Source organism: Rhinatrema bivittatum, chromosome 3 (genome assembly GCF_901001135.1).
Source record: "Rhinatrema bivittatum chromosome 3, aRhiBiv1.1, whole genome shotgun sequence".
Classification (NCBI taxonomy): domain Eukaryota; kingdom Metazoa; phylum Chordata; class Amphibia; order Gymnophiona; family Rhinatrematidae; genus Rhinatrema; species Rhinatrema bivittatum.
In genome coordinates, this window is record NC_042617.1 from 115,325,050 (window position 1) to 115,352,879 (window position 27,830).

Below are 27,830 nucleotides of genomic sequence, written 5' to 3' on the forward strand. Positions count from 1 at the left end.
ACCCACAACAAGCCAGCCTCTATATGCAAAGCAACAATGGAAAACTACAAACAGTACCATTCATCATAAAACATTCAACAATAATGGCCTCTCCTCTTCTTTGTCTTCTGGCAGGTTATGCTTCACTGGTGGTGCAGCAGTCTCTCCTCTTTTTCATCTGCCACTGTGTTGGGTTCTGCCAGTGGCCATGCAGCCTCTCCTGCTCCAGCCACCCCCTGGGTGTGCAGCCCCATGCAAATGCTTGGTATACTCACCCAGTCATGCTGGGTCTGAGAGCAGGCTTTTTGTGCTTCCTCCACCACCCTTCTGGAAAGGGTTAATAGGGTCATACATATCATAATGAGTCTGATAATATGTTACATATGTTGCGCGTCCCGGCCGCGTTGGTGCCGCGACTGGGCCTGCTCACCTCACGCTTCCCTCCACAAGCTCCGGACACTCTTCCCTCGCCTCGGCTGCCAGCTCTCGGTGTCCTCTGCGCCTCCCTCGCTCACCACCATCCTCGCAGGTATCAAAGCGGAGCTCCCGTTGGGGCTCCGTGTCCTCAGCCCCGCCCCTAGACCATTCATGGCCCACGTTCCGCCCTTTAAAGGGCCCAGGGCGGGAACCTCGGCCCGGACGCCACCCGATGACATCACCTAGGCTCTGCATTTAAGGCAAGGCTCTGCCCCCAAAACCTCGCCTTGGCAAATGGGTTGTCTCTTAGAAGAAGCTAATTGCCGTCCTGTGTTCCTGCATTCTCTTCCTTGCCTATTCCAGTGCTCCTGTGTTCCTGTGTTCCTGCATTCCTGGTTCTTCCAGTGCTCATTCATTCCTGTGTACCTGTGGTCCTTCCTGTAGGGGTGTGCATTCGTTTTGAACTTAAATGGAAAACGCAACTTATTTTTTTTTTTAACTTAAAAAAATGATGAGGCGTAAACGATCGGATTTCCAACTTATTCAACATAGCTATGTTGAATACGTTGGAAATTGCGATTGTTGATCTAAATAAAAATTTAAACCCCTCACCCTCCTTAATCCCCCCCCCAAGACTTACCAAAACTCCCCAAGCTGGCCAAAAGTTCCGTGAGGGTCCGGGAGCGGACGCGTGGGGAATCACGTGACGTTCGCGTCACTCCGACGTGACGCCGACGTCACGTGGTCCATCGCGGTTCCGCTCCCGGACCCCTCGTTGGACCCAAACGGCACTTTTGGCCAGCTTGGGGGGGCCTCCTGACCCCCCCAAGCTGGCCAAAAGTGCTTTTGGCCAGCTTGGGGGGGTCAGGAGGCCCCTCACCCGCCTTAATCCCACCCCTCACCCGCCTTAATCCCGCCCCCCCCAAGACTTACCAAAACTCCCTGGTGGTCCAGCGGGGTCAGGACGCCATTCCTGAACTCCTTTGCAAGGAGCACGTGACGTCGGCGTCACGTCGGAGTGACGCGGCGTCACGTGATTCCCCTCGGGTTCGCTCCCGGACCCCTTGTTGGGCTCAAAAGGAACTTTTGGCCAGCTTGGGGGGGGCCTCCTGACCTCCTGACCTCCTGACCCTCCTGACTTTTGGCCAGCTTGGGGGGGTCAGGAGGCCCCCCCCAAGCTGGCCAAAAGTTCCTTTTGAGCCCAACAAGGGGTCCGGGAGCGAACCCGAGGGGAATCACGTGACGCCGCGTCACTCCGACGTGACGCCGACGTCACGTGCTCCTTGCAAAGGAGTTCAGGAATGGCGTCCTGACCCCGCTGGACCACCAGGGAGTTTTGGTAAGTCTTGGGGGGGGGGCGGGATTACGGCGGGTGAGGGGTTTAAATTTTTATTTACACATATGGACATAGACTCAACTTATGGAATTCTCCATATGTCCATATTGACCGCAAATGGGACCCCCTTTCGACTTATGGACTTATGAACTTAAACTTTTGGTCTGCACATCCCTACCTTCCTGTGCTCCAGCATCTGTTCCTGTTCCTGTCCTGCTACCAAAGTTGTACTGATCTCACGGTACTGACCTCAGCTAGCCTGACCATGTCTGGACTGATTCCCAGTATTGACCCCTGCTTGCCTCTGACCACGATTGGACCGCTGCCTGGAACTGACCTCTGCTTTGCCTCTGACCACAATTGGACCACTGCCTGGAACTGACCACTGCTTGCCTCTGTCCATGATTGGACCGCTGCCTGGAACTGACCGACCCTTGCTTTGGCTGACTACCCTCGGATGAATACCCTGACTTTGACTCTTATGCTCTATAAGGACACTCTCTTCACTGCCCTGTTGACCACCAGGCCGGCCTGTTCAGATGCTACCTGTGGCCTTCTTCTAACTAGTACTATAGGCGCTGCCTATCTTGACCAGAGGGCCTCCAGTTCCTGTCTTACTCCATTGGTCTCTGGTTCTCTCCGTTCTGGTCTAGTCCAGTTGATCTCCACAAGCCACACACCCTTGCTCGTGGTGGGCAGACCTCTCTGCTTCCTCTCCGGGAGACCCTCAGAGGCCTACCTAAGCCCAGGCAGTCTGGGAATCCAAGGGCTCAACCCAAAGAGCCCCCAGACTGTTATTGGTGAAGCTCCAGCTAACCTCATTCTCCTTGTGTGCTCCACCTCCTGGCAGCAGGCACCCCCTGGAAACCCTCAGAGGGCCGTACCAATCCTGCACCAGGTCAAGGGTCCACCTCCAGCACAACAACATAATTCCAAGCAAGGACCAATCTAACCAGTAAAGGTGTGATAGTCTAGATAGCTTCAATTCATTGTGCCTCCCCCTGCCCCCATTTATTTCTTGTGGGAAAAGTGCCAATCCCTCCTGTGAAGCTTATCTCCCCCCCAAAAAAAAAAAAAAAGAAAAATCACTCACAAAATTGAAAAGTGGAAAAGTCTGAGGTTCCCACAAGGACTTACCTTCCCATGCAGAACAGATCCATCCATTTCAAGGTTAAAGGACACACAAACACAAAAATTGCATGCATTTCTTTTGGTAAAAGTGACAACTGTGCCCCACCTCTTTACACCTCCCCTCCCAAAATCACTCACTAACTTTGAAAAGTCAAAAGGTCTGATGCTCCCACAAGGATCTACCTCCACACAAAGTGTAAGGGAAGCAAGTCCAGCCTTTATATACACACACAAACACAAAATGCAACACACATGGACATTCAGTACCATCTGATAAGCCTCTGTTCATAATGAACTGAGGATAAAAACTCAGGGTTTATTGACTACAAGATTGTTCATCCTGGAGTCCTATGGTCATCTTTCCTGGTAGCTCCCTAGGTAAGATTTTGAATGTTTTTATAAGTGTCTTTTTGTCTTGACTCTGTGATAGACATCAATCTGTTCTTGCCAGCATCTAGTTGATTTTACTTTGGTTCTTTTTGTTCAAACATATCTCTATTTAAACTTGCTATGCTTTGAAATACAATGTTTTCTGTAGCCATCCCTAGTTTGTGGAATAACTTGACTGATGAGATCAGGGTACAATCGCTTACTTCATTTTAGAAAATTGTTAAAAATACTTTTGGTCTCTATGGCATATACTAGTTAGCATCTTCCTCTTGCTGTGATCTCTCCCTTTTGGATTTCTGTGATGTTCTTCTATGAATTTTCTGTTGTATTTGTTTTATATTGCCGATATTGTTTTGTTTTGCTGTGTTTTAAATGTGTATGTTTTGATGTAATCCACTGAGAATTGTAGATTAGTGGGATATGTTTATTAAATAAATAAATATAAAAGTTGTTTTGTTTTTTTTTTACAGATATGCAGGATCTCTAAACTGTGAATAATTTTATTTGTCAAAGTTACTTAATATCATTTCACTGTAATTATTTCTAACTTCCAATTTTAGGTGAATCAAACTCATTGATATTGTCCCTGTAAACCTGACATCTTATTGGGAAGTACTGTAAACTGTAGGCAGGATATATTATACATAAGAACAAGATTTTAACCAAAATTTCAAACAGCAATATTTGGTACATATGCATGCATGACATTGTAGAAACAACTGTAATCAAAAACTCTTGGGGATGAAAATTTTAAATCTGGCTCAGAATAACACATATTATTACAAATAGTAGTTGAGGGATTGACAGAAGCATTCCAGACTCTTTAGTATAAAAACCTGGTCAGGGCAGGTTAGCGTCAGCTGCACTGAGCCGTAAAGACACTGAAATGCTGGAATCAGCTGTTTTTACTCAGTGTCGATCTCCACAATGAAGTACTAAAGTTTGGGGTGAATGCCTCTGTTATTCCCTCAACCTTTACTTGCTGTGAAGATGGTGGAGTCAACCATCTAAAGAGGCACTGGCAGACCAGCATGAAGTATCGGAAGCAGAGAAAGAAGGCTGCAGGATGCTGATTGCTTCCTTCTTGTGTTTTTTTTTTTCTCCAGTGCCTTGGTGTGGTTCTTTGTTTTTTATCTCCATTACACTGAATATAAAAAAGAACTTAATTTTTCCCCATCATCCAAGAGTTCTTATTCCAGCAAGGATGCTACCTCCAGAATTTACTAAATAATATCATTGCCCATTAGGTTGAAATTACTTGACCTATAGCATCAGCCAGGATTGGTGCTATCCATTTTAACCCCTAAAAAAATCCATTTTACCAGGGGCACTGCTAGTGTTCACTAGCCCTTAAAGATACATTTCATTTCAAACTTCAAATGACATGATCATCTCATTCCTTCAGATTTTGTAAGAGAGATGAATACCTTTCCAAATTCATTTGTTTTCTAGGAAACTAGTGTGTTGACCACCATGCCAAGGTGTTTATGTATCAGGTTTGTTCATTTTAGAAAAAAAAATAAGAAAGGTAAAAGGAAAATGAAATCATTATCTTCTAGTGAAATCCACTTTATTGTGAAGAAAATACAGTCAGTCTTCAATGACATGAGCAAGACAACCACCAGCATTCTTGATACTGAGATCTTTTAATTCTAATATCCATCAATACCACAGACATTTGATTTACATTTGTTTTATGTCACCCTGGGAGGAGGGGGAGTAGTGCAAATAATTATTCTTTTTTTTTTTTTGGCATGTTTTTTTTTTTTCCTGGTCTGTCAACTGATTGCAGATTTCACTTGGATTTCTACTGGAGCAGGGAAAAGCTCCTCGGTGTAATGGGTTCTATCATTGTCACATCTGTAGTATGTTACACCTCACCTGAACTAAAGTGAAAAAGGAAAGCTCTCTACCAGCAGGTTCTATTCACCCAAGATAAGAAGAAAAGAGGGAAGGGAGATGAATGATGGAAACAGAAAGAGGTCAGTAATACAAGACTAAAAAAGCCTTTGCTTCTTCTTTTTTTTTTCCGCTATAGTGCTTTGTACATTGGCAATATTTCTGTTCGACTAGCTTTGCTTAAATCCAGTCAGCCAGACCATAGTGTGAAAGGGCGGGAGGACAGTAAGATGTGTCCTTGGTGATTCGGAAAACTCTAATTCTAACCCTTTTTCCTCATTGTTTCTTCATTCAATATGAGCTTAATCTCAAATTTATTTCACAGTGTCTTCTAGGAAGAGTGAGGGGAAGCTTATACTGGATCCAAAGATTGCCTTGAGGTTCTGCTTTTCATTCAGAAGCCCCAAGAAAAAGATTTGGCTGTTCCTAGGATCACCCGAGGCAGTGCAGGCTGAAAGGTATGTAGTCTTCCATATATCACTTTGCTAATATTAGTGCTCTTCCATTTACTATAGCAATATTTCTTGGAAATTGGTGATGTGAGTAATAACAATTTTATTTATTCCAAGACCTTGGAACTGAAAAGCTACAACAGTGGCAATTTCTGTTAAAAACTACTGAAGCACAGAAACATAAGGTTAAAAAAAAAAACAACAAAAAAAATGTGTTCAAGATGCAAATCTATAGATCAGTAACTGAAATACTTTTTTCTTTGGTTAGCAGTCTCCGATAAAAATATGGTAAGGTGATTTGTGACTAAACTGTAAACTTATTCCTAATTTTGGGGGTCATTTATTGGGATGTAAATACATATTAGGAGGTAACAAGAACATTTCTTTCCCAAGAAGGTTGCTCAGGAAGGTTCCTTGGAATTTTGGTTTTTGTTTCTAGGAAAGCGCCTGATGCATTACAGACTCTGTTTGTTCTCTCTTTTTTTTTTTTTTTTTCACATTGCTAATCTGAATATATAAGCTTGCCCTTTGCTCAGATTTATGGGTTGGGGCAGTGCCGTGTGTATTTACAGTCTCGTGACCTGAAGACCTAGAGCAGAACAAGGCAAGGAGGAAACCAGGGCCCATTCCATAAACAGAGACAGATATGAGGGGGAGGCAGGGTGCATTGGCTAGCAGTTAACATTTTAACTATTCAAGCACATAAAAGAATTAACGATTATATTAGGACAAAGGTAAAAATAGGAAACACAGTAGAGGCAGTTTTGAATAAACTGTATCTGCTCTTATTATGTAAGTGTGTTTATATTCTTTCTGATATTTCAGATGTTTAAGGTTAAACTAGATAGATAGATAGATAGTTAGATAGATATAGATATAGTACATGCACTGATTGTAAAATGTGTTCCAGAGGCAGAGAACTAAATGAATGACGTGAGAATTCAAATGCAAGATATGGGAAGGGAGAAAGACACTTTGGTGTTTTCTTGATGGCAAATGCAGCAGGCAGTTGAGTATAAAAAGCACAGGAATATCAGAAAGCAAGTCAGGATTGGAACTATTGGATTAAGGTTAAATATAATATCCAATTTGGTGAAAGTAAATATTCATTAGCACACTTCTTTTACTTGGTTTATAGTTAGTGATTCAGATCACCCTGAGACGTAAAGTATAGTTTGAATGAATATTGCAGCATGGCACATGCATTTAAAACATGAAACTGATACAATTCTCCACCCCCCCACCCCCCCAACACACACACACAAAAAAAACAAAAAACAAGGAAAAGATGGAGAATTGCTACCATGCACTGACAGATAAGCATGAAAGGCATAACACTTCAGTATGCCCACAAATGAAAGGAGCTAGAACTGAATTACTGTTTAAAAAAAAAGCAATAATTTTATGAATATGTTTTAGTATATATATTTTTATTGCAAAATATACAGAACGTGGTCCACTGAGGAAATTTAACTTGCTCATCACTAGAAAACAATATAACCTATGCCTGTAAGTAAGCACAGAGCAGAGACAGATGAGTCAAAAGGTGTCATGACATCCACACAGATACAGAGATAGGCAGAGTAACCCATTCTAATTTCCTTTTGTGAAGCTAACTTGTTTTTATTTTCTACAAGTGCCGGAACTCCAGTTCCTAGAAATGAACGCACTTCAGGAAACGGATACCCTGACACGAAGATCAGCTCTGAGAATTGTCTGGAGCTGTGACATAATCGCTGAAAAAATAAAAAATACTTTCCTTTCTCGCTTCCGCTAAGCTCCATTTGGCAATCAAAAATCATTTTCTATTCCGACATGATGCACTCCATAGCAACAGTAGGTTCTGCATCCGAACCGATCCAGCAAAGGCCTAGCTTAGTCTGCCAGAAAAAGACGCCGCACAGAGCATTGAGAGACCAATGGCTCTATTTTATGAGCCATAAAAGTTTTATTCATCCTGACACTGAAACAGGTTTAGGCAGTGGGCTGACACTCCTTAAATAAATAAGAAGAATTAATACTCGAAACAATGAAACAGGTTGATAGCGCTGAGAGTGAGCCTATTATTTCCCTGTTATTGTTTGATATTGACATTGATAGGAGTTGTGTGTTGTTGTTTTTTTTTTTTTCTCTGTTCAGTTTCTTCTAGGAGCCTGGCTGATCCACTTCTGATTCAGCCCTTGTTTATTCGAAGCTGAAAAAAAAAAAAAAAAGGTTCAAGACCTGGTTGTACCAATGCTCCCACCGACAGCTAAGGAACCAGTTTGGCGTCTGGTTTGTCTGTTGTTTTACTGCTGACCTTCAAATCAACTTTAACCCCTGACCCCTGAAGGCATCTATCATGACAAGAGGCTGTTTAACACAAATGGAGCCCATTTATAGGGAGAAGAGAGTCAGAAGATTTCCTTTTTATGAAGAATTTGTTTTTTTCACCCCTCTTTTCTCAGTCACCACAGGTGAAATCCCTCCTAGCAGCTGGCTTATGAAATAATGTGAGGGGAGGCCTTAATGAGCTGAAAGCACCCTCAGCTGGAGACAAATGTATGCAAATGAGATGCACAAACAAAGGAGCCTGGACAGAGAAATATCTGCAATTCCAGCAAAATGCTGCCTGCAGCTAGAAGATGAACAGCTTTGATAAAATGGTAACAAAAAGCACCTTTTTATCCTCAAGCTTGTTTTACATTGCAATAGTCCATTGTCATTGTGAGCCATCTGAGCATGCAGAGGTTCACTGGCACTAGCGCAGAAACCTGTTTCAGCATTTGATTTGGGGCATTCATGAAATTTCATCAATGTGGGTTTTCTGTACTGTTGCAGGTTGTTTTATTATTTGTATTACTTTGCTTCATGCTTTCGGTAAGTTACCTGTTGGAGCCATGTTCCATACATGACATAGTGTGTATAACATTTTATTAACTCCCTCCCCCTGCCCCCAACCCCAAACTACATGATTTAAAAATTCTAGGGACAGAAAAGCCATGCTGAGAAGTGCCCAGAGTTGAGTTTAAGAGAGAAGAATGGGCAATGAGCACTTCTAAAGCGAACGGCTAGTTTTTTCAAAAGCAAACAAGTGTGCTAATGCTGGAATTCAGACCCACAATAAAGCATGCTCTTCTTAATATGCCTTCTTCAACTTTTGAGAACTCCCTCTGTCATGCAGTAGTTTTGAGTTTGTAAACTACCCAAACAAAATCACTGAACTTTGTTTTCAGTATAGACATAAACCAGCACTTGAAAGTTTTCAAGATTAATGCAGTATTTGCAAAATATTGATCACTGGGATGCCAAAAAAAAAAAAAAGGAGGAAAAAGCTCACGGTGCTACTAAACCATACCAGAATTACATTCTTGCCCTAAGATACATGAAGCCTATCCCAGCGACCTTCAGCTAAGCTTCAAAACTTAAAAAAGACATTGCTTTATGTCAAATGCTGCCTCCAGCAAAAACTTGGAGAACATAAAATAAAATAAAGGAGAAGGAGAAAAAATATAGTGGAGTTTTTTTCTTACAAAATGATTCTGTAAATATTTCAGAAACTGTACAGTGAAACCTTTTAGGGTTGCAAGGTATAAAAATTATAAAAGCCCTGATCGGTGAAATTTCTGGCTCACAATTTTTTCCCTAAATTCTAGCATCTGCATAGCAGAAGAAACATTTTTATTTTATTTTAGTTTTTATTTATTTGCTTTTGTATACCGACATTCATTGGGGTACATCACATCGGTTTACATGTTAGCGTGGAGAAGTAATAGGACGAGCGTGTCTTACTATTTTACATCCGGTTAGATCACGGACCAGGTACACCGGGCAGGATATCTCGCAAAAAGGTTTAATCTTCCTAACCCGAAGCTGATTTGGAAATCTGGAAATGCACCTAGGAGTCAGGGCATACGGTTTGGGGATGCACCAGTGAGGGGGATGACAGTCAGAATGAGGAAACGTCACATGCCGCCGGGTCTGCTTAAACTCGGGAAGGGGGGGGAGGCGAAACGTGACGTACAGAAATCAAAGAGTTAACTGCAGCTTGCTTATATTTTCTGGATTTCTCCTCTAGCCCGGTTACAGAGCAGCATAATTATGTTCAACTGCTGTTGTTTGGAAAGGGCAAACAGCATCTTAGGCACAGAACAACGAAATTACAGCTGAGATTTAGGTTGGCAAAAGCCGTCTTCTGCAGGCTTTTATGATTCATTATTTCCCATTAAATACAGTATTAGAAGTGTACACCAGATAGCTCATGGTTGCTGCTCTCAGAACACATTATCTATATTACGCAGGTCTGGGGAGCAGAATGGGAAAACTTTGGGGGAATAAGCAATATGTGTTTGCTGATAGAAGTACCATATGGCTCATCTTTCTCAATTGCTTTCATTGCGACTCTGATGCTGAAGAAATTAAAGTTTTATTTGATGTGGCACAGCTTAATGAACTGTCTTCTGTTAGGAAAATTGAATATGTTTCCTGTTATTTGAGCAGAGAGCCCTCCTGCTTTCGGCTGAGGAGGGATGCATTATGTATTGTTTATTTAGCATTTAAAAAAAAAAAAAAAAAACAAGCCACATATTGAAAGTAGAATTGATTATGCCTGCATTGAAGTCTATGATCAGGTTTTAAGGTTTCTTTTCTTTTAATTTATTTCATTCGGGAAGGGTCATTTTGCAGTTCTGATCTACTGCCGAAGTTTAACAGGATGCATATTTCAGCCCTGGATAATTTCTTGTCTTGTGGAGTCTGTGTTCCCAGCAAGTGCTTTCTGGGCACATGAAATCGGTGGCCACTTTCTTTCCTGAGCCTTGTATTCACCTTTGAAAGCTTCCAAGGGCTTTGGAGGACCAGCTTATTGAAAGAAGCCGGTACCTTTTAATTGGATTAAGCCAAACTGTTTAAAAGTAGCATCGGCTACATCTGTGAGGAAGGGGGCAACTAGGCTTAGGAAAGAGAAACCTAAATATTTTTCCTTTCTAATGTTATTTGAAGTGGACATCAGCTTGATTATGTAAACCAGGTACAAGAGAAAAAAAAAAAAACAAACCAAACCCAGGATGAATAATGAGAGTCGCTAAATGAAAAAAAAAAACTGGCTGAAGTAAATTACGCCAGATAAAAGAATTTGCTGAGAGAGTTTAAATAAATACTGCACTGCCAAGGCTTAATGTGACAAGTGAGTCTGAGGGAACATTTTGTGTCACTTTTTAACCCAGAGATTGAGGCAGAGGTAACGTAGTTAGGCCTCACCAGTTCCAGAGACTATAGAGATACAATCTCAAACCTTAACTTCATTTCAGACTTTCAGAGCCCTCTTCAGTGCAGGTTTTGCCACAGGCACAAAGCAGTAGTCAGTCCTGTTTGAACAGATATTTGAGTGTATTGTATTGTATCTGTATATTTTTATAGTTTCTTTTTATTTTGCTACTTCTAATTTAAGCTAAAAACAATACAGAGGATATCTGGAGCTGATGAGATTTTGTATGTCCACCTTTCCTAGTGATTGGCATTATTTTTCTAATTACTGTGAGACTCGGGGGCCCTTGCTGGTTCAGGAACACTGCAAGCAGCATGGATAAAAAAAAAATCACAGCATGCACAACTGTATTTCTGGAAACATACACAGCTCCGACTGAATTTCTAGTTTCTCTTATATGGCTGACGACATTTGGAAGATTTCAGAATCCATTGCAGTCTGCTTCTAAAACAAACTCTGTTTAGCAAGATTTAATATTGCTGGGAAAAGCAAGACTTCTTACAGCCCACAAGCAAAATAAAGCTTAGAAATATATATATATATATATATATATATATATATATATATATATATATATATATATATGACATTTTAGCTCCTGAAAATATGTCCAGTGCAAAGCACTGCTGGAAAGGCTGACAAACTGGCTGACTGGAAATATTTTCCTGTTCCCAGCCTAAAGTATTGTTATATTGAAAAGCAAGGAAGGCTAGCTTATGATTACAGCCAAGGAGCACCCCCCCCCCACACACACACACACACACACACACACACACACACACATCCCCCCCCCCCCCACACACACACACAATCTTCTTTTTGTATTTTTTTTTGTGACATTTTGTTTACATTTTGTTTTAGGCAGTTGCATTTTTATTGCGCGGCGATCAGCACATATTTCTGAAACTCTGCACCATCATGACAAGGTTGGGGGGGGGGCCTGGCCTCCTTTAAGAAACACCATTATGCATTGTTATCAGCATGGTGTAATTTGACTGTTGACAAAGTATCTGTGGCAGTGAGAATGAGAGCAGTTACAAGTGTGGCGGATTGTAATCAAGAAGATGCTTAGCTGTGCAACGCTGCATCTTGAGCAGATTTGAATCAACATTGCCTTTAGGGGACACACACATACAAAAAAAAAAAAAAAAAAAAGTCCATTAATTTTTACTGGGAAAATTAGAGTGGCACTTGATGAAGTGAAATTTGACATGTGTTAATTGCTCTGCAGCTCTCCTAATTAGAGATTTTCAAATTCTTTTACTGCTGTCAGACTGATGGCACATTGTCTTACTGGACAAATACTCAAATTGCAAATTGAGTTTATCAAGAAGTTTTACTTAGGGCTGTGCAAGTGATTTCCTGTGATACCCTCCTAGCAGGAAACGATCTCCTTCCCCGGTTCTGTCTTTAAAAATGATTATTTTTAACAGAGCTAATCGGTTCTGAGCTTGAGCCTGCATGGACTGAAGTATTTATTTTGTCTTGTGGAAAGAAAGCAGGGGATGGGGAGGAATTATATTTAATGCGTCGCACATTGGGGGGGGGGGGGGGGAAACCATAATTGTGTTCATTATGAAAAAGGATATTTAAGAGTGCAGAAAAAGGTGTTATTCATGTTCCATAAGTCATTATTTATCATATTTGGTAAACAGACTAGACGAGTCAATAAACCGTCCAGGTGAAAAATATCAAACAGTTAGCTGACATGCAGCCACTCTCTCATTTCGGAAAGTAATTATAATTCCATGTGAACACAAATATTTTCCTGAATCTGAAACAATAATAATTGTCCCTTCCTTCCACCGGTCTAGCCCTTGAACCCATCTTAATTCATTAACATATTGAATTTTTTTCAATTTTCCATTTTCTTGCAATAACAATATTAATGCTGGGGCCAAAGCTTGATTGGAGCTAAATTACTTGTTACCTGCTGGCATTTATTTATATGGCATTGAATTATAAAGCTTTGGTATTGTCATGCCTTGGGCGAATTGTTTATGACACCAGTAATAGGAGTAATTGTTATTGTTGAAATTACCTGTCAGCTACCCATAGCAGTGGCCCTTGTCCCACTGACAAATAGTGACAGGGGAGAGGGATCCTCCACGCGTCCTCCTGATGACTTCTCCTCTGATAATAAGGAGTGCAGGGCCTCTGATAATTTGCCTGTCACTGCTGAGTGCGGCTCAGAGAGAGTTGGCCAAATTGTTGTCATTCACTTTGACAAAGACAGCTGAATGCTCAGTGCAGGAGGAGGATTATCAAAATAAATGAAATCACTTACACAATTTTTTTGTGTTTGAATCCCCCTAAATTGCTTGGCTTTGTATGAGTTGTAAACCTGGAATATTTGTATTATCGATACTACAATCTGTAGTGTCTGGGAGGGAAACACCCCCCACCCCACACCCCCCATACACACACATACATATTTAAAGAACTTTTCTTATTGTTTTGCTTGTAAACTATAAAAATAAAATGTCGAAATTAGAAAGTAGGTGACTTAGTTGATATTGGCAATATTAAAAAAGAAAAAAAAACCCAAGAGCTGAAAAATAACCTTAGAGTAAATTAAATTTGCCAAAAACTCCAGATTCTCATATTAATCTGGTCTGTGTACTGTAATTTAATATGAACACTAGTCAGAGAGCACATAAGAGAAATGTTAAGAAATTCAGTGTAATGTCTGACAATATAAATTAGCAAGAGCTGCAGCCTGCATACTGTAACTTTGATCACTCAACTGAAGACTTTCTTACCTTCAAGTTACCTGATTACATCATATTTTATTGCTTGCCAATAAATTGTCATGTACATTAGGATGAAACCACAAATAGTTAAGAGAGAAAAGACATTTTAGCAGGAGATAACTGAATGACCTCTAGAGTTCAAATAAACTGAAAATGTCACCCTGTTTCCCAAACACTGAGTTCTGTTTGATGCGATGTAGGAAAGATGGGGCTTTTTCTTCCGAAACGGCTTTCTCTCTTTATATGTATGGATGATGCCAATGCTGCTCACGGATGCATTCCTTGGCTCTGTTCATCCCTTAGATTAAGAAGTGGATAGGTAAAATAAGTCAAACTGAAATGTGCAGGTTGAAATGTAGGCTGTAGGAGAATAACTTACAACTCTTCATTGATTTGATGCATAATTCTTTTGAAATCTTTCTCTGAGCAAACAATGTTTTAAATTCAGACAATCAAATTTGGCAAAATTTGAATCATTATATGCTGATTTGACAACCTGTGAATTATTTTGAAATTCATTCCATAGAATAGAAGACAAGATGCCACTTCAATTGTGGTTCAAAATACACACTAGAAACTGTGAGTTGGGGGGATTAAAACTATTATAAAAAGAGGTGTTCTTTCAGAATAAAAAGTTGCAAATCTGCCCAGATATGAAATCTCTTTCATGTGCTATTTTTTTCCAGAATGTTGCATGCCTTGCTTTGTCTATGGATAGATACGTTAGTGATCCCAGGAGAGAAAATAAACAATACCTTGTTAAAGGAAAGTATTTAAAATGTGTAACATATTTTCATGCATTCCAGTATCCTGATATTTTATGTTCCTATCCCTAAATCCTAAATTAAGCCTCAGAGGAGTGGCTGTGTCTTTTGCTGCTCTTTTCATCTGAAATCAAAATACCTTTTAAACAGATTGTTATCCTCTGGTAGGAAAGTGCACTAGAACATATAATTATAATCGTGCCTTCCGCATTATTCCCCCATAGTTCTAATTTCAGCCTCAGCAGAAGGATAATGCATCTTTAAATTCTGGCTTCATTTCACATGTAAACTTTTAACAAACAGTAATTGCTCGTGTAGCTGAATTACTAAGGTGACTGACAGCAAACCTTTTTTTTTCATGTAACATTTTGAAAATACCCATCAGTGTCAAGCACAACTGCACAAATCTCAGTTGCTACTCTAAATAAGGCTGAGCAATGTTAAGGAAAATGTCAGAAAAAATCTCAGTGGATTAGAGTAACAATTCTGAACGGTGTCAGTTTGGATGGCAAGACTTAATGTTCTGCATAATTTGAGGGAAGGGCAAATATTATTCATAAAATGCAGTGTATATATAGATAGATGTAGGCTCGAGTTTTATTTTGCAATAATGCAGATCATATCTGCTAATATGCAGCACTGGCAGTGGGCAGGCTTCAGTGAAAGTCTTTGAGGATGATGCATTTTGTGGTTAATACATTGATATCAAGTAAATGCAACCACGCTACTAACAGAGCAAAAAGGGAACCAATTGCTAGTTTTATATGACAACTCAGCTTGAAATTAAAAAAGCAATTATCAGTTTCTGCCTTTTATATTTCTGAAGCTTGCAGTCTATATACTGTCTTTGTCTGGATTTCTGAAAAGGTAGCATGAGGTGTACTAAACCAGAGCACAGGGATCTGTAAGGGCAAATAGCAATTAATATAAGACCTTCCTGTACACTACTATGTACAAAACAACAAATAATATTTTCTGAAAGTATATTTTTGGTAACTAAACAAATATATGCCTTTATATATAACTTTATATTATGTCATATATATATATATATATATATATATATATATGTGTGTGTGTGTGTATGTGTGCATGTGTTAATAATTATATATTATAACTTTATATCTATAGTTGGATAGATATTATATTTAAATAATATATACATATCATACAAAGAAGTGCATTCATATAGTTCTGTATAGATATATAGAATATGTGCATATAGCTATATATTTATGCATACATACATACACATATCAGATACATAATGAATTGCTACATTTTGTTTTTCTATTTTAAAACAGAAAAAAATATTAACATGGACATCATTTGCATTTGCTCACAGGAAGGGAATAATTATTGTGATTTGTTTTAGTTTTATTGCACTTTTATAAGTATACTGTGGGACTAATCATTTCATTGAAATCTTTCAGGCATCTGGCTGAAATATTATCATTAGCACACTTGGGCCTGATTTTACTAAGATATTTTCCCATGGACACAGAACAGGGGGAAAATAATGCCTCTATAATCAGGATCAAAGCCTGCACATGCTACCCAAAATATCACAAAATGTAAAATGCAAACAATAAAAATAGCTAAATGCTATTCAAACATAAAAAGGATTTTTTTTTCAGAAGGGTAAAAAATGAAATCTAGACAAATTTGGCTTTTAACCAGTAAAGATGTTTTGCCTATTTCTGTCTATCCTTTATCACATTAATTTTTTATTTAAATTACACCATTAACTGGATATGAATTTATCAAGAATACATATATTGATTTATAAAACACTACCATTAATTATAGTAGCTGGATGTAACTGATATTACAAAGCCATTTAAAGGTTTTTAATATAGCTTGGACATACATAGCTAGGTAGATATTATGGACAAGGTTACAATTAAACTGGCTACCAGCAGTTAATGAAATCCTTGATTTATATTCATTTTAAAGATTGATTATATTGTTGCTTTCCAGAACTATTTATATTTTGCCATTTGTCAAAGTTTATCGCAGTAAAGAAGCTAAATAAAAACAAATTCTGTCTATCTTCCAGGCAGTTACTTTTCCATATTATAAATGCTGGCAGATATTATTAATTAGATATGTTCTGATGACACATCTTTCTTACTGAAGGGCCATTTGCATTAGTTTATTCTGTATATATAACTGTATGGGGGGGTGGGGTGTTTAAAAAAAAATAGCAAACCAGGCCCTGTGTCCACAGTAAAAAAAAACCAAAAAAAACCCAGAACCAGATAAAGAAGAAGAAAGTCTGTTTTACGATAGTCTATCAGCCGTATAGTTTTACTTTTCTTAGGCTGTGGACAATGTCTTTTACCTTAAATCAGGCAAATCAGGCAGCATCTAAAAATGGACCTGAAAAGGGAAAGCAAAACAAGGAGAATACAAACAAATGCCAGCGATACTACTGGATGGTGTTTAAAAAATTAATCAGTTAAATTAATCCATCAAGAGATAAATTTACTTCTTTTCACATTACAGATTGATAGCTGGGTCTCAGTGACTCTTTATTTATATCACTTATCCCCACTTGGCAATATATGTTACTGATTTATTATAGTATTTTTGCTGTTAGCCACGCAAGACTTAAGGCTAGCAGAGCAGCCTGGTTTTATCTGAGGAGTTTAACAACAACAGCGGGGGTAGCCTTTATGGGAAGCCAGGAGGGGTTATAAAGCTACAACGCTCACCATTAACCATTTGGATTCTGAAATATTCCTTTTGCTAATGTGTGGTCAAGTCTGCTGTAAAATCTTTGCATAAGAAATAGGCAACTCTTTACTGGAAAATATTTCTAACTCTATAAGTTATCAATATGTGGTATTTAATTGGTTCTCAGCATAAAGAGGAAAATCACCCTCTCGGACATTAAAGAATGAACAGACCTTATTAGTAAAGTAATACTGACCTCAATTTTGTCTGGAATCAAAGATGGAAAGGAAATTGTGCTTCAATGGTAAATCTCTGTAGGAGAGAGCCGAATATCCCCCAAGCTTGTCTCAATATCTTTCTTTGGACACACAAAAAGAAAGTGCTGAGCGATGGCCAAATATCTCCTTTACATGGCTCAGAAATGTTGCAGAGTTCAGTAAACCTTGCAGAATTAGCTGTAACCCATAGTACAAAAACATACATCCATCACCCATGTAAGCATTCAAGTTTCTCTGATTTTTGCTTATGTAATGAAGCCCAGAAGCTTGTTGACCATTAAAAAAAATGCATCACATAGCACTTAAGAGCGACAGCCTACTTTGCCTCTAAGGATAGCCATGCCAGCAATTAAGAAATCTTGCTTGAATTAATATTCAGCTTATTTATTCTGCAGCGAAAGGGAATTACAGTCATTTTATACTGACTTTTTATCATATACAGCAGACACATAAAGGGGTTGAACTAGCACAAGCTGTCTTTTTGTGTCTGTTACCATGTGTCCAATATATGCCAGTGGAGTTGTGGTTAGAATTTTCAAAGGCCACCAATTAGACATTTTTTGACTAGATGCATTTTTCATTTCTTCTTCTACTGTACCATTGTTAGTTCATGTTTTAATTTTGGCAATGCAAGGCCTATTAAATCCCCTTATTTCCTAAAAAAAAAAAGAAGCCACTCTTCAACAGCTGGCAAATATCATAGCTATCTCTATTCAGGAAAATTCTTAAGTCATGGAACAGAACAAATATCTGAACATATTTACCCAACTGTGACTTTTTTTAAATTATACTGTACCAAAGATATTTGGGCCGGCTCAGGAGATATTCATTTCTGACCCATAGAGATTTACTCCCATGTATAATTTTTGTCCATCTCCAGCTTTCACAGGAGATAGCCCAGTAAGAAATACTAAAAGCAAGTTCAGAAGATAAATGACATTATTCATTAGCTATACAATCAGGCCACATAATAGTCTATTCTTTTATCATAGCAGGACAGGTCAGCCTTACTGACCTTGCATGAAGTTTGATCTGACCAATTCTTTAGTAATCTCGTTACTTTTATCTTCAGAATACAGCTAAATTTCCTCTTTGCTTTAAAGAAATCACTGCAATGTGCAAAAGGTTTATAAATGGTTAACATTATTCAAATTAACAGTCTGAAGAAAAGCAGCCTCCATTGCTTAGGCAGGTGCCATTAAAGTCATGATTGATACTGAGAACCATGGTTTGGTTGGACTCTTACAAACACACATCTCTGTCACTATACTTCAATATATCTAAACGTTCTTTCAGCAGCATGTTATGATTAAACTAGAATTCTCTTAATTTTTTTTCTTTTCCCTTTTTCTGTTTTGTCCATCACCTTGGTTTCATTCCCCTGGTTTTGACCTGTACTTTTTTTTTTTTCTGGAACAGACGCAGGCAGGTTGAGAGGTAATAAGAACCAGATGGACAGAGCGCAGAAATTGTCCAAATGGGTATGAGAATGTGGGGAGCTGTCAGGCATGGAGAGAGGCTGGAATTTTTCAGCAGTAAAATGGGATTTATCACCATTCTAGCACAGTCATTGCCGACAACCGTTTACCTTGACAGAAACTCCATTCCAATAGGCCACTCCAATGCCGTTATTTTTTTTTCCTCCAAAAAGAGTGATGATTGGTATTTGTTCTAAGGCTCAAATGGCCTGTACTAAAGGTGAAGCATTAGGCCAAAGTCCTATATTCCCTACTGAGGCAAATGAACCTGCTAAAATAAGTTCTTTCCACAATAGCTGTGTAATTGAAACCAGAAAGTGGGAGAATTTGATAAATTGCTTGACCCTGAAGGAATGCAAAGGTCATAAATCCTCGCATTTTTTTTGCTCTTTTTTGTTTGTTTGTGTGTGTGTGTGTGTGTGTATTGATTATATAAAGTTTTTTCTTTCAGATATTCAATCAGACTGGTACTTATCCACAGTCCTTAAAGAAGGAAAAGTAAATCAGCAAGTCAAAAGCAAACCAAACTTCTGCTATCCTATGACAAACCCAAGAGAAAACTGTTAATGGATGCTATTTGTGATATCATATTCTTGTAGTATTCTAAATAAATATGTATGATTAGGGGCTTTTATGTTCAAAGTAGTTATATTATAATTATATATAACTTTAAGAACTTAGAGAGTCCAATTTTCTGTCCCTGGTATACAATTTATGCATATAAGTGGACATGTGGAATTTTATGGAGGCATTCTATAAATTGTGAGGTGGATCCCACACAGTTTACAAAATACCATATTTTTCTGCCTTGAAAGTACGTGAGTATGTTGTAGTAAATGCATATATTTCTGATGCCAAAAACATTTATGTTACTATTTTATAAATGTACATGTATATGTTTTAGGCATGTAAAAAATATGCAATATGTTCACCTCAAGAGACAGGTATTTTCTTAAGTATGTATCATTTAGATCCATGTGAGCCCTCCTGGCACACCCATACATACATACACACAAACACACACAGGAACACATGCATGCACACAAACGCACACGCACACACACACACACACACACATTTAGGGGAGGATTGCACAGTAGGGATGGAGGTTGAGATGACATATGAGGAGGGAAAGAGAAGGGGTGAGACAATGTTTGTGAGGATACAAGGTGGTAGACATGGGATCTGTGGGGACAGTAACTCATAACACAAGTCAAAGGAGGGTGGGAGGGTGGAAGAAGGAGAAAAAAAAAAGAGGATTTAGGGGCAAGCCATTCTGAGATAGAAAAGGCAAGGCAGCAGCTCAAGGACCTTTTTGGGCTAGAAAACCCTGTAATGGACCTCTTCCCAGAAGGGACCTAGAGGTGAAAAGAGATCTAGCCCAGTCACAACATAATGGAGGGGTGGCCAGCTTCAGAAGCACACTGTAAGCATGTATATTATGTATTTGGAAGGTGTGAGAGAAAAGGTATTCATTCTGAATTGCAATAAACATCACAACTTCAGCTTAAGAGGAAGAGGTAGAATGGCAGGGTGATTCTCAACTTCTATGGAAGTGAACTGGACTTTGCCACCCACAAAATCTGTGTTCCCTGGACCTTTACAGATTCGGGGACTAGCATGGCAATTATGGATAAGCTTAATGTTGTAGCTACAGAAGAGCAAGGCATAGCAGCCACGCTCTTAAAAACTGAAGAGGCAGGACGGCTTTAGTGCTTGAAATGCATGCATGTCACTGAAAGAATAATGCAAAATAGGCAAATATGGTTAACAGCTCTGGTCAACCCCGATTCATTAAAGGCAAAAACATTATTCTGGTTTGTTATTTTGATATGATATTTTGTCATGCTTTGGACATATATTACCACATAAAATGTCTGTTTGCAATTTGTTTTTATACTTGTGTCTTTATTCATGGTATGGCATGAATGAGATGGATGGATTTTGGAAGTTAAACTCCAAATATTCATGGTCATCAAAATACGTACTTGGGGTGTACTTGGACTCACCAGTTTGCAGCTACCTCCAGCAGTTCATCCAGTCCTTCTACAGTTCACGTAGACCCCTTAGCACTTCACCCTGAACCCCGACCATTTCACCCAGGCCTCCCACCCAAAAACTGCAGACAAAAGACAAGTCCGATTTGAATTGCATGAGTCCATTAGCAGGTGTAAAAATGTTTGGTAATGTAAGATGTATACCTGATAAAATAGCAAATTGTGTGCATATTTCTGACCCCCAGCCTGGAATGACCCAAAACTGCCCTTTTTCCCCCACTAATATGTATGCGCAATACTGCCAGTATGCAAGTACTTTCTAATTCCATGTGTATATACTATTTTTACATGCAAAACCCCTTTGAAAATTCATACCGTAAATTATGCCAAACCCTGAGAAGCATTCTGCAACTTAGCTATTGATGAGCTCAATGATGAACTCTGCAACAAAAACTGTGTGACCTCTAGGATGGCCTCCCTACAGCTTTCCATGCTTTTGCCTCTTTATGTTGTTTCCTATATTGTCAATTTCATTTGTTTCACATATGACTAATATCTCTCTGACCTCTCTATGTAATCACATTGCTGGTATAATAACAGAAGAATCATTTAGGGCCAGCCTCATGGCTTAGTGTCAATGCAGAATGTCCCTAATTCAAACCCCACATCACGTCTTTCACACCCCAAGATGACTGAGGTCGGGGCTGGGGCTGCTGTGTAGGCAGTGTTCACAGCCTCTAGGGAGGGGATAGAGTCCTGGTCAGCGTAAAGAGGGAAACCAGGTAACCAAATTTAGAGCCCAGGGTTCAGGGCCCTAAAAGGATCTCTGATGCACTGTTCCCAGCCTAAGGGCCATTGCTGCAATAACCAAACTGAGAGCAGTTGAAGGATCTATGAGAATAGGGGGGGGGGGGGGGGGGGGGAGAAATCCCTTGACTGTTGTGAATGAATGCTCATGTTGCCAGAGTCCCAGAACTATTTCCAATTAAGCTGGTAGAAAAGGGAGAAAGGAATAACTACCAGGCAAAAACATCAAATGATATTCCTTGCCTCTTCGAAATGTGGAATGTCAAACAATGCATCTTGTTTATGTTTGATTTCTACCATTATTTTAGATACTCTGTACCTGGAATTTCCTACCTCAATATATAATTAATTAACTTAAATGCATCAGCATATTTTGAATTATTTGATAAAATTTATTGGACCACATTATTCAGTATTAAATGAAGGAATATTATGGTATAATCAAAATATGTTCTCTGTAACACAAAAGAAATGCAATATAAATTAGTTTGTGTTCCAAATCTTTTCACTGTGTCAGTATTTTACTGAGGTCAATATTCAGCTCCACTTAGGGGGTCATTTTCCAAAGGTATCTCACGTGAAAAGTCCCTTTTCGCGTGCAATACCTAGATTGGGGCGGTTCTGGGCAGTGTCCGTACCGGAAGGGGAGGAGTGGGGGCTCCACCAGGGAGGACGCCGCGAAGACATCCCTGACGGCGAAAAGGTAAGGAGCCTTATCGCCATCAGTAACGCGGCCAATAGCACCACCTTTCACAGTGGCGCTATTGGTTTGCGAAAGCCTGCAGCGATAGCACCGCGGTGGTGCGATCGCTGCCGGCTTACGCAGGCCCGCCCCCCACTTCACCCCCCCGCCCCCTGTTACTGCCGGATTTTCTAATTTCTGTGAACTTAAAAAATCCAGGCCTTAGTTGGATAAATGGTGGTGGTTGAATATCTGGCTGGATTTAGTGGCCATTTTTCCAGATAAGTACTTAGCCAGATAAATCTTATTCAGCTAACTTACTTAAATGTTGATCTTTAAATATCTACCTCTAAGTTTATAAAATACTTGTATAAATCTTTGCAAGCCTATTTAAGCATGCATTTGGTGACTTTGAAAATGGGGCTAAATATGAGCAGTGTGCATACTTTTACCCATTTTGGGGGAGTGGCAATTTTTATGCAAGTAAACATGCATTTACCCATGCAAAATTCTTCAATTATTGACCCCACAATGTTCTAGTGCAGAGAGCCTAAAAGATATCTCCCCCAGAGTAATGATTTAACCTTTCAAAAAAGGGGAGACAGAGTTAGTAATAGTGAGGGTGTTCCCTTGCCCATGAGAAAGCTTGCTGGCTAGCTCCTAGTTTATATAAATTCTCACCACCATCTTAAGGCATCGAATTTCTAGGGGCATCATGTATCTTGTTGTTCCCTGTTTGTCTTTATTTAGGGAAAAGCCTCTTGGATCCATAAAATGGGGATCTGGGCAAGTTTTCTGCTCTGATTTCAGAAGGGTTTCATTTGTGAGAGGAGGACATTTTGCACCCTTCCTGCCTCTGGTTTAGTTTCTCTTTTTCTTTAGAGGACTTTCTTTTTGTTTTACTGAGTGCCCGGGACCTAGGGACACAGATTTTTGAATATTAAGAAGGTATCTTTTACAGGATGCAGCAGGAAAAAAATAAATTTAAAGCAGATCTTAAAACATGGTTGTTCCATGTGGCCTATAGCGAAGATGAGAAACAGATACGTATTTAATTGTACATCCACAGGTGGCTTTATTTTAACCGTTAAATAATGCTGGAAGTATATATTTTATGCTTTTAGTATTTTATTGGTTTCATATTTATGGCTTCAGATGCTTTTTTCTTAATAACTTATTTCTTTTGTAACTTCTTTTAAAATTTTACCTGTTTTATTATTATAATTGATTGTAATTTCTTTTATTGTATATTTAATGTAATGTTAACCGCTGTGAAGGCTATGCTGAGACAACGGTATATAAACGACAATAAACCTTAAACAGAGAAAGAGCCATAGGATCATCAGTATCCTTTAGAGGGATAAATCTTCATTCATCCTCAGGGAGAAGGAGTCAAAGGTGGGAGGAAGAGGTGGTTCATGTTACCCCCATGTAGTACACTATCATCTCAAGAAGATTAAAGAAAGAGAGGATCAGAATTGGTACCTATCAGGTACCACATAAAGGAAGAAGGAGAAGACAGAAGAATTTCAGGAGAGTTATGAGAACTTGGACTTTTGCCATGAGGCACATCTAAATTGGCATAATGCTACAATCACCATCTACTGGGAGGCAAATTATAATTTGCCCCAGTGATTTGAAGGAGAACTTTCAAAATGATTAGTTGGAATGAGTTTGAATATCAGAATAACCTTGTTGAGAACAGAAGGTCACAAATGTATTTAAGATCTGATGATGTAGCAGTGACTTTGGAAATAACAGCAGCTGTAAAGAATTGTTCATTAATTTTAAAATGCACCAGTAAAAGTTTAGTTGAAAACCACAACATCTCCCAGTGTGCTTATTACTGCTGTTTACCTCTATGAGATCTTTAGTGTTGATTTCCAGTTACTTTAATGCATGAGTGAAAATTGAACAATGCACGGGGCCCAGAAGAAGTCCCCTCGCTTTGGGAATTCTGGACCACCATATTGCAATTAATATCAGACTGTGTTTGAGGTGTGGTTCCTGGGGCCCTATTGGATATTGTTAGCCCAAGGATTATACTAATAAAACTCCAAACCATATCTTTCAAATTGATTGCAATGAAAAAAATCCAGCACATCTTAGGGTGATCCCAGCATTACCGTATTTCAGCTCATCCAAAGAGTCTGAAAGGTCCTAGTGTAATATCTCTTCACTGGGTCACAGACACTCATATTCGGCACCACTTGATCAGAATTCTCATTTGATTGTGTTTTTATTTGCCATGATTTGTTTTGATTTTTATCTTTATGAGTATACTAAAACTAACCATTTTACATTTGAAGAGCAATTATAAGTCAACAGCTTCAATACGTGATAAGTGTTGGTATAATAATCCATTTACAAGCACTGACCCTAGTTCAGATCTTTGCTGCAGGCATACCTCTCACATATAGAGATGAATGCCAGAAAAAATAAATATATGTTCCAATATGATTACATAAATATATCTTGTTTGCTGTATAAATCACTGTTTATTTCATATGGGTGATAAGATCCCATGGGAAAAGTCTGTACTGAGCCTTCTGTTGTAGATCTCTGAAAGGCAGTGGTATCATTGTTGAAATAATCCAATGGTGGCTCATGTAGATATAGAGGCTAGGTCATACCACCAAAAATGAATGAAGAGACCAGAGATGCAAAACGTAACAGAGAATGATAACAGAGGGAGAAGAAAAAGTTCAAGAAGGAACAGGGGAAATGAAAGATGAAAGCCGGAGAGGTGTACCATGTGTTGGTAGGGAAGACAAGGGAAATTGTGCTTGTCACACCACCTACTTTTTGACCCATCAGCTGCCCTTTGGGTAATCCATGTAATGTTATGGTTTTGGTATTTCTGAATCAAGGCATAATCCCTGAGTTGTTTCAATAAATGCATTTTTGATGATATAATCATGTTCAACCAGTTTGTACAGTCTCTGTGCAAGTACGCAAATAGCATTTGTAACCCCTGGGCTGGTTTATCCTGGATAGTGCATCCAGAAGCCATATCTTGATGGTAAACTTCCCTGGGTCCAATATGTTATTAACCAGGATTCCCTAAATGCGAGGAAAGTTAATTTTCAAGGCTCTTAGCATTGCAAACACTTATGCCCCAGTTCAAAGTTTTTATATACAGCAGTGATGATAACAGCACTGATGAGCATTAAAGCCACAATGTAGTAAAAAGCACCCTAGAAGCTGACTTGGTTTTCAACATAACTTTTACTGAAATGTTTTGAAATGATGAAAAATTGAAAATAGTCTTTACAGCTAATTAATTCATTTAAAGATGGTACACGAGAAGCTTCGCAATAAATTTGAGACTTCTCAACATCTCATTTAAAGTTTAAGATGGTAAAGCCAATTGATTCAGCAAAGGCAGCAGCACAGGAAGGAGGAACCAAAAGGGCTGGAGGTAGGGCGCACCAGCAAGATATCTCCCCAAGTGGCTGCCTCCACCCCTTGGGATGGTCCCGGGCTTCAAACGGCCCAATGAGCCATCCATGTCATCCTGACCCACCCCTGGCTTCGTGTCACTGCTGCCAGGACCTCCCCTGTTCCCTGCTTGCCCTTACCTCCACGGGCTTTGTGGCCTCTACTGCTCATGCCCATGCTGGCGGGGCGGGCGACATCGGCAAGTCAGCGGCATCATCGTGTGGCAGCGACACTGCTCATCCTAGAGATGACACCGCGACAGGGCCAGGTAAGGCCAAATCCCTGCTCTTTTCTGGTGTTCCAGGCATGGTGCCGGGTTATCGGCGGTGTTCGCATACAGACCCAGCACCGCACCATTATTTTGATGTTTCACTGGTATAAGGCAAGTTTTAGTGCTTCTCTCTCAATGTAGGTGAAATTTTAAAGATGAACTCCAATTTTAGATGTCTATTCATATATAACTCTTTTATCTCTTACCTCTCCATGTTGTCTTCTCACACTCCTTATTCTCCTCACAATACCTGAATGGTTTCTGTTATTTTCCTCTTCTCACTTCAGGTTTCAGAGCTATACTACTGTTACGCCTCTTCTCCCAAATCTTCATGGGCCCTGTTGGAGTCCATCTCAGCTCACTTCTCCCATTTCTCTTTCTTCTCTGGATGGCTGTACGTCATCCCTCTCCACAGATCCCAATAATCTCAGCTTCCTATTTGGTAAAAGGAACCTTGTCCAAATGTTCTTAGAACGAAAAAATAGTAACTGAGTCCCTAGTTAATGGGTACTCAACTTACAAAAATCAGCATAAAAATATAAAAGGGATAGGGAGGCATTGAAACTTAATCAACAGAAAGTTCAGGGGACAACCATGTAAAAAAAAATAAAATAAATAAAAACAGAAAATCTAACCAGCAAAATGGTGAGCTGGCTTTATACACCAAAGGAGCCTACCATATACTCTCTCCTACCAGGGTGAGCCCAACTATTCACACTAGTATTATGTTTCTCTTAACACAAATGGAATATTCTGTAAGGTTCCTGGTAGAGATCTAAAAGGATCTCTAGGCATTGAAAAATAGTTCCTCACAGAGATTATATTATTGCTTGGAAATGTTGTCGGTTCTAGAAAAAGCAGTGTTTGTTTTTTTGGTGGCACACATTAGAACCGTGTACCAGAACCTTTTAAAGTGTAATTTTGTAACAGCCCACATAGTGGTAATTTCTGTGTGTACATTGTACACACATAAATTGCTTATGTGCCCCAACTCTGATTCCTGAAACAATTCTTCTCAGCATAGTATTCAGGGGGTGGAGTAACGGCCTACAACACTCCAAGAAAAGATTTGGGCAACATTCTCTCAACCTAGCTTGATGGATACAACAAGCTAGGTTGAGAGAATGTTGCCCAAATCTCTTCTTGGAGTGAGTGTCCTCACTCCGACGGCCAGCAAATCTTCACTAGAGACCACTGTTCTTTCCGTAGGTCTCATGTTGAATGTGAAAGTGGCCCCCAACCCCCTATGCTCATACCTAATCCCCACCTCGAGTTACTAGGTGGCCCTCCCATAGGGATACAAATACCTGTCTAGGGCATAGGCACTATAGGAAGGTGTGCTCTCTCTCTCTCTCTCTCTCTCTCTCTCTCTCTCTCTCTCTCTCTCTCTCTCTCTCTCTCTCTCTCTCTCTCTCTCTCTCTCTCCTCTCTCTCTCTCTCATGGCCCTGAGTGACATGCATTCTTTTATGAACACTGGCCTCTAACTTATTTTCAAAATGCTACTTTCATGCATAAAGTAGGTTTTATAACAAGGCCCCTATCACAGTCCACCATTGCCACTGTCATTGCTGGCCCTCTTCTCCCATCCCACATTAACCTTGATTCCCTCCCTAGGCCACCCTGATGAGTTCACTGACTATGAAGCTCCAGAGTGACTGGTCCTGGAACTAGCAGCAGTGGTGGTACTTTGTAAGTGATTATGGCATGGCCTGCAGTCTGAGACAGTACACGTATGCTTACAAATACAGACTCCACAATGGCCACTCACAGCTTCTGTGTGGGTCAGGAGGGAGAACTTGAAAATGCTCACTGACTCAGTTCATGGCCATG

General features: G+C 39.6%; 2 long non-coding RNA genes across 2 annotated transcripts; one reads left to right on the forward strand and one right to left on the reverse strand.

Annotated features, from left to right (window-relative positions):
* The first annotated feature begins 5,039 nt into the window (after positions 1 to 5,039).
* Positions 5,040 to 21,009, forward strand: LOC115087011. Its single transcript, XR_003855392.1, has 4 exons — positions 5,040 to 5,235; positions 5,478 to 5,610; positions 8,052 to 8,249; positions 19,253 to 21,009. It is a non-coding gene; the product is annotated as an uncharacterized LOC115087011 (long non-coding RNA).
* LOC115087010 lies at positions 7,721 to 17,685 on the reverse strand. Its single transcript, XR_003855391.1, has 3 exons — positions 17,302 to 17,685; positions 13,763 to 13,900; positions 7,721 to 7,798 (listed from the first exon to the last, which is right to left on the reverse strand). It is a non-coding gene; the product is annotated as an uncharacterized LOC115087010 (long non-coding RNA).
* Positions 21,010 to 27,830: the final 6,821 nt, after the last annotated feature.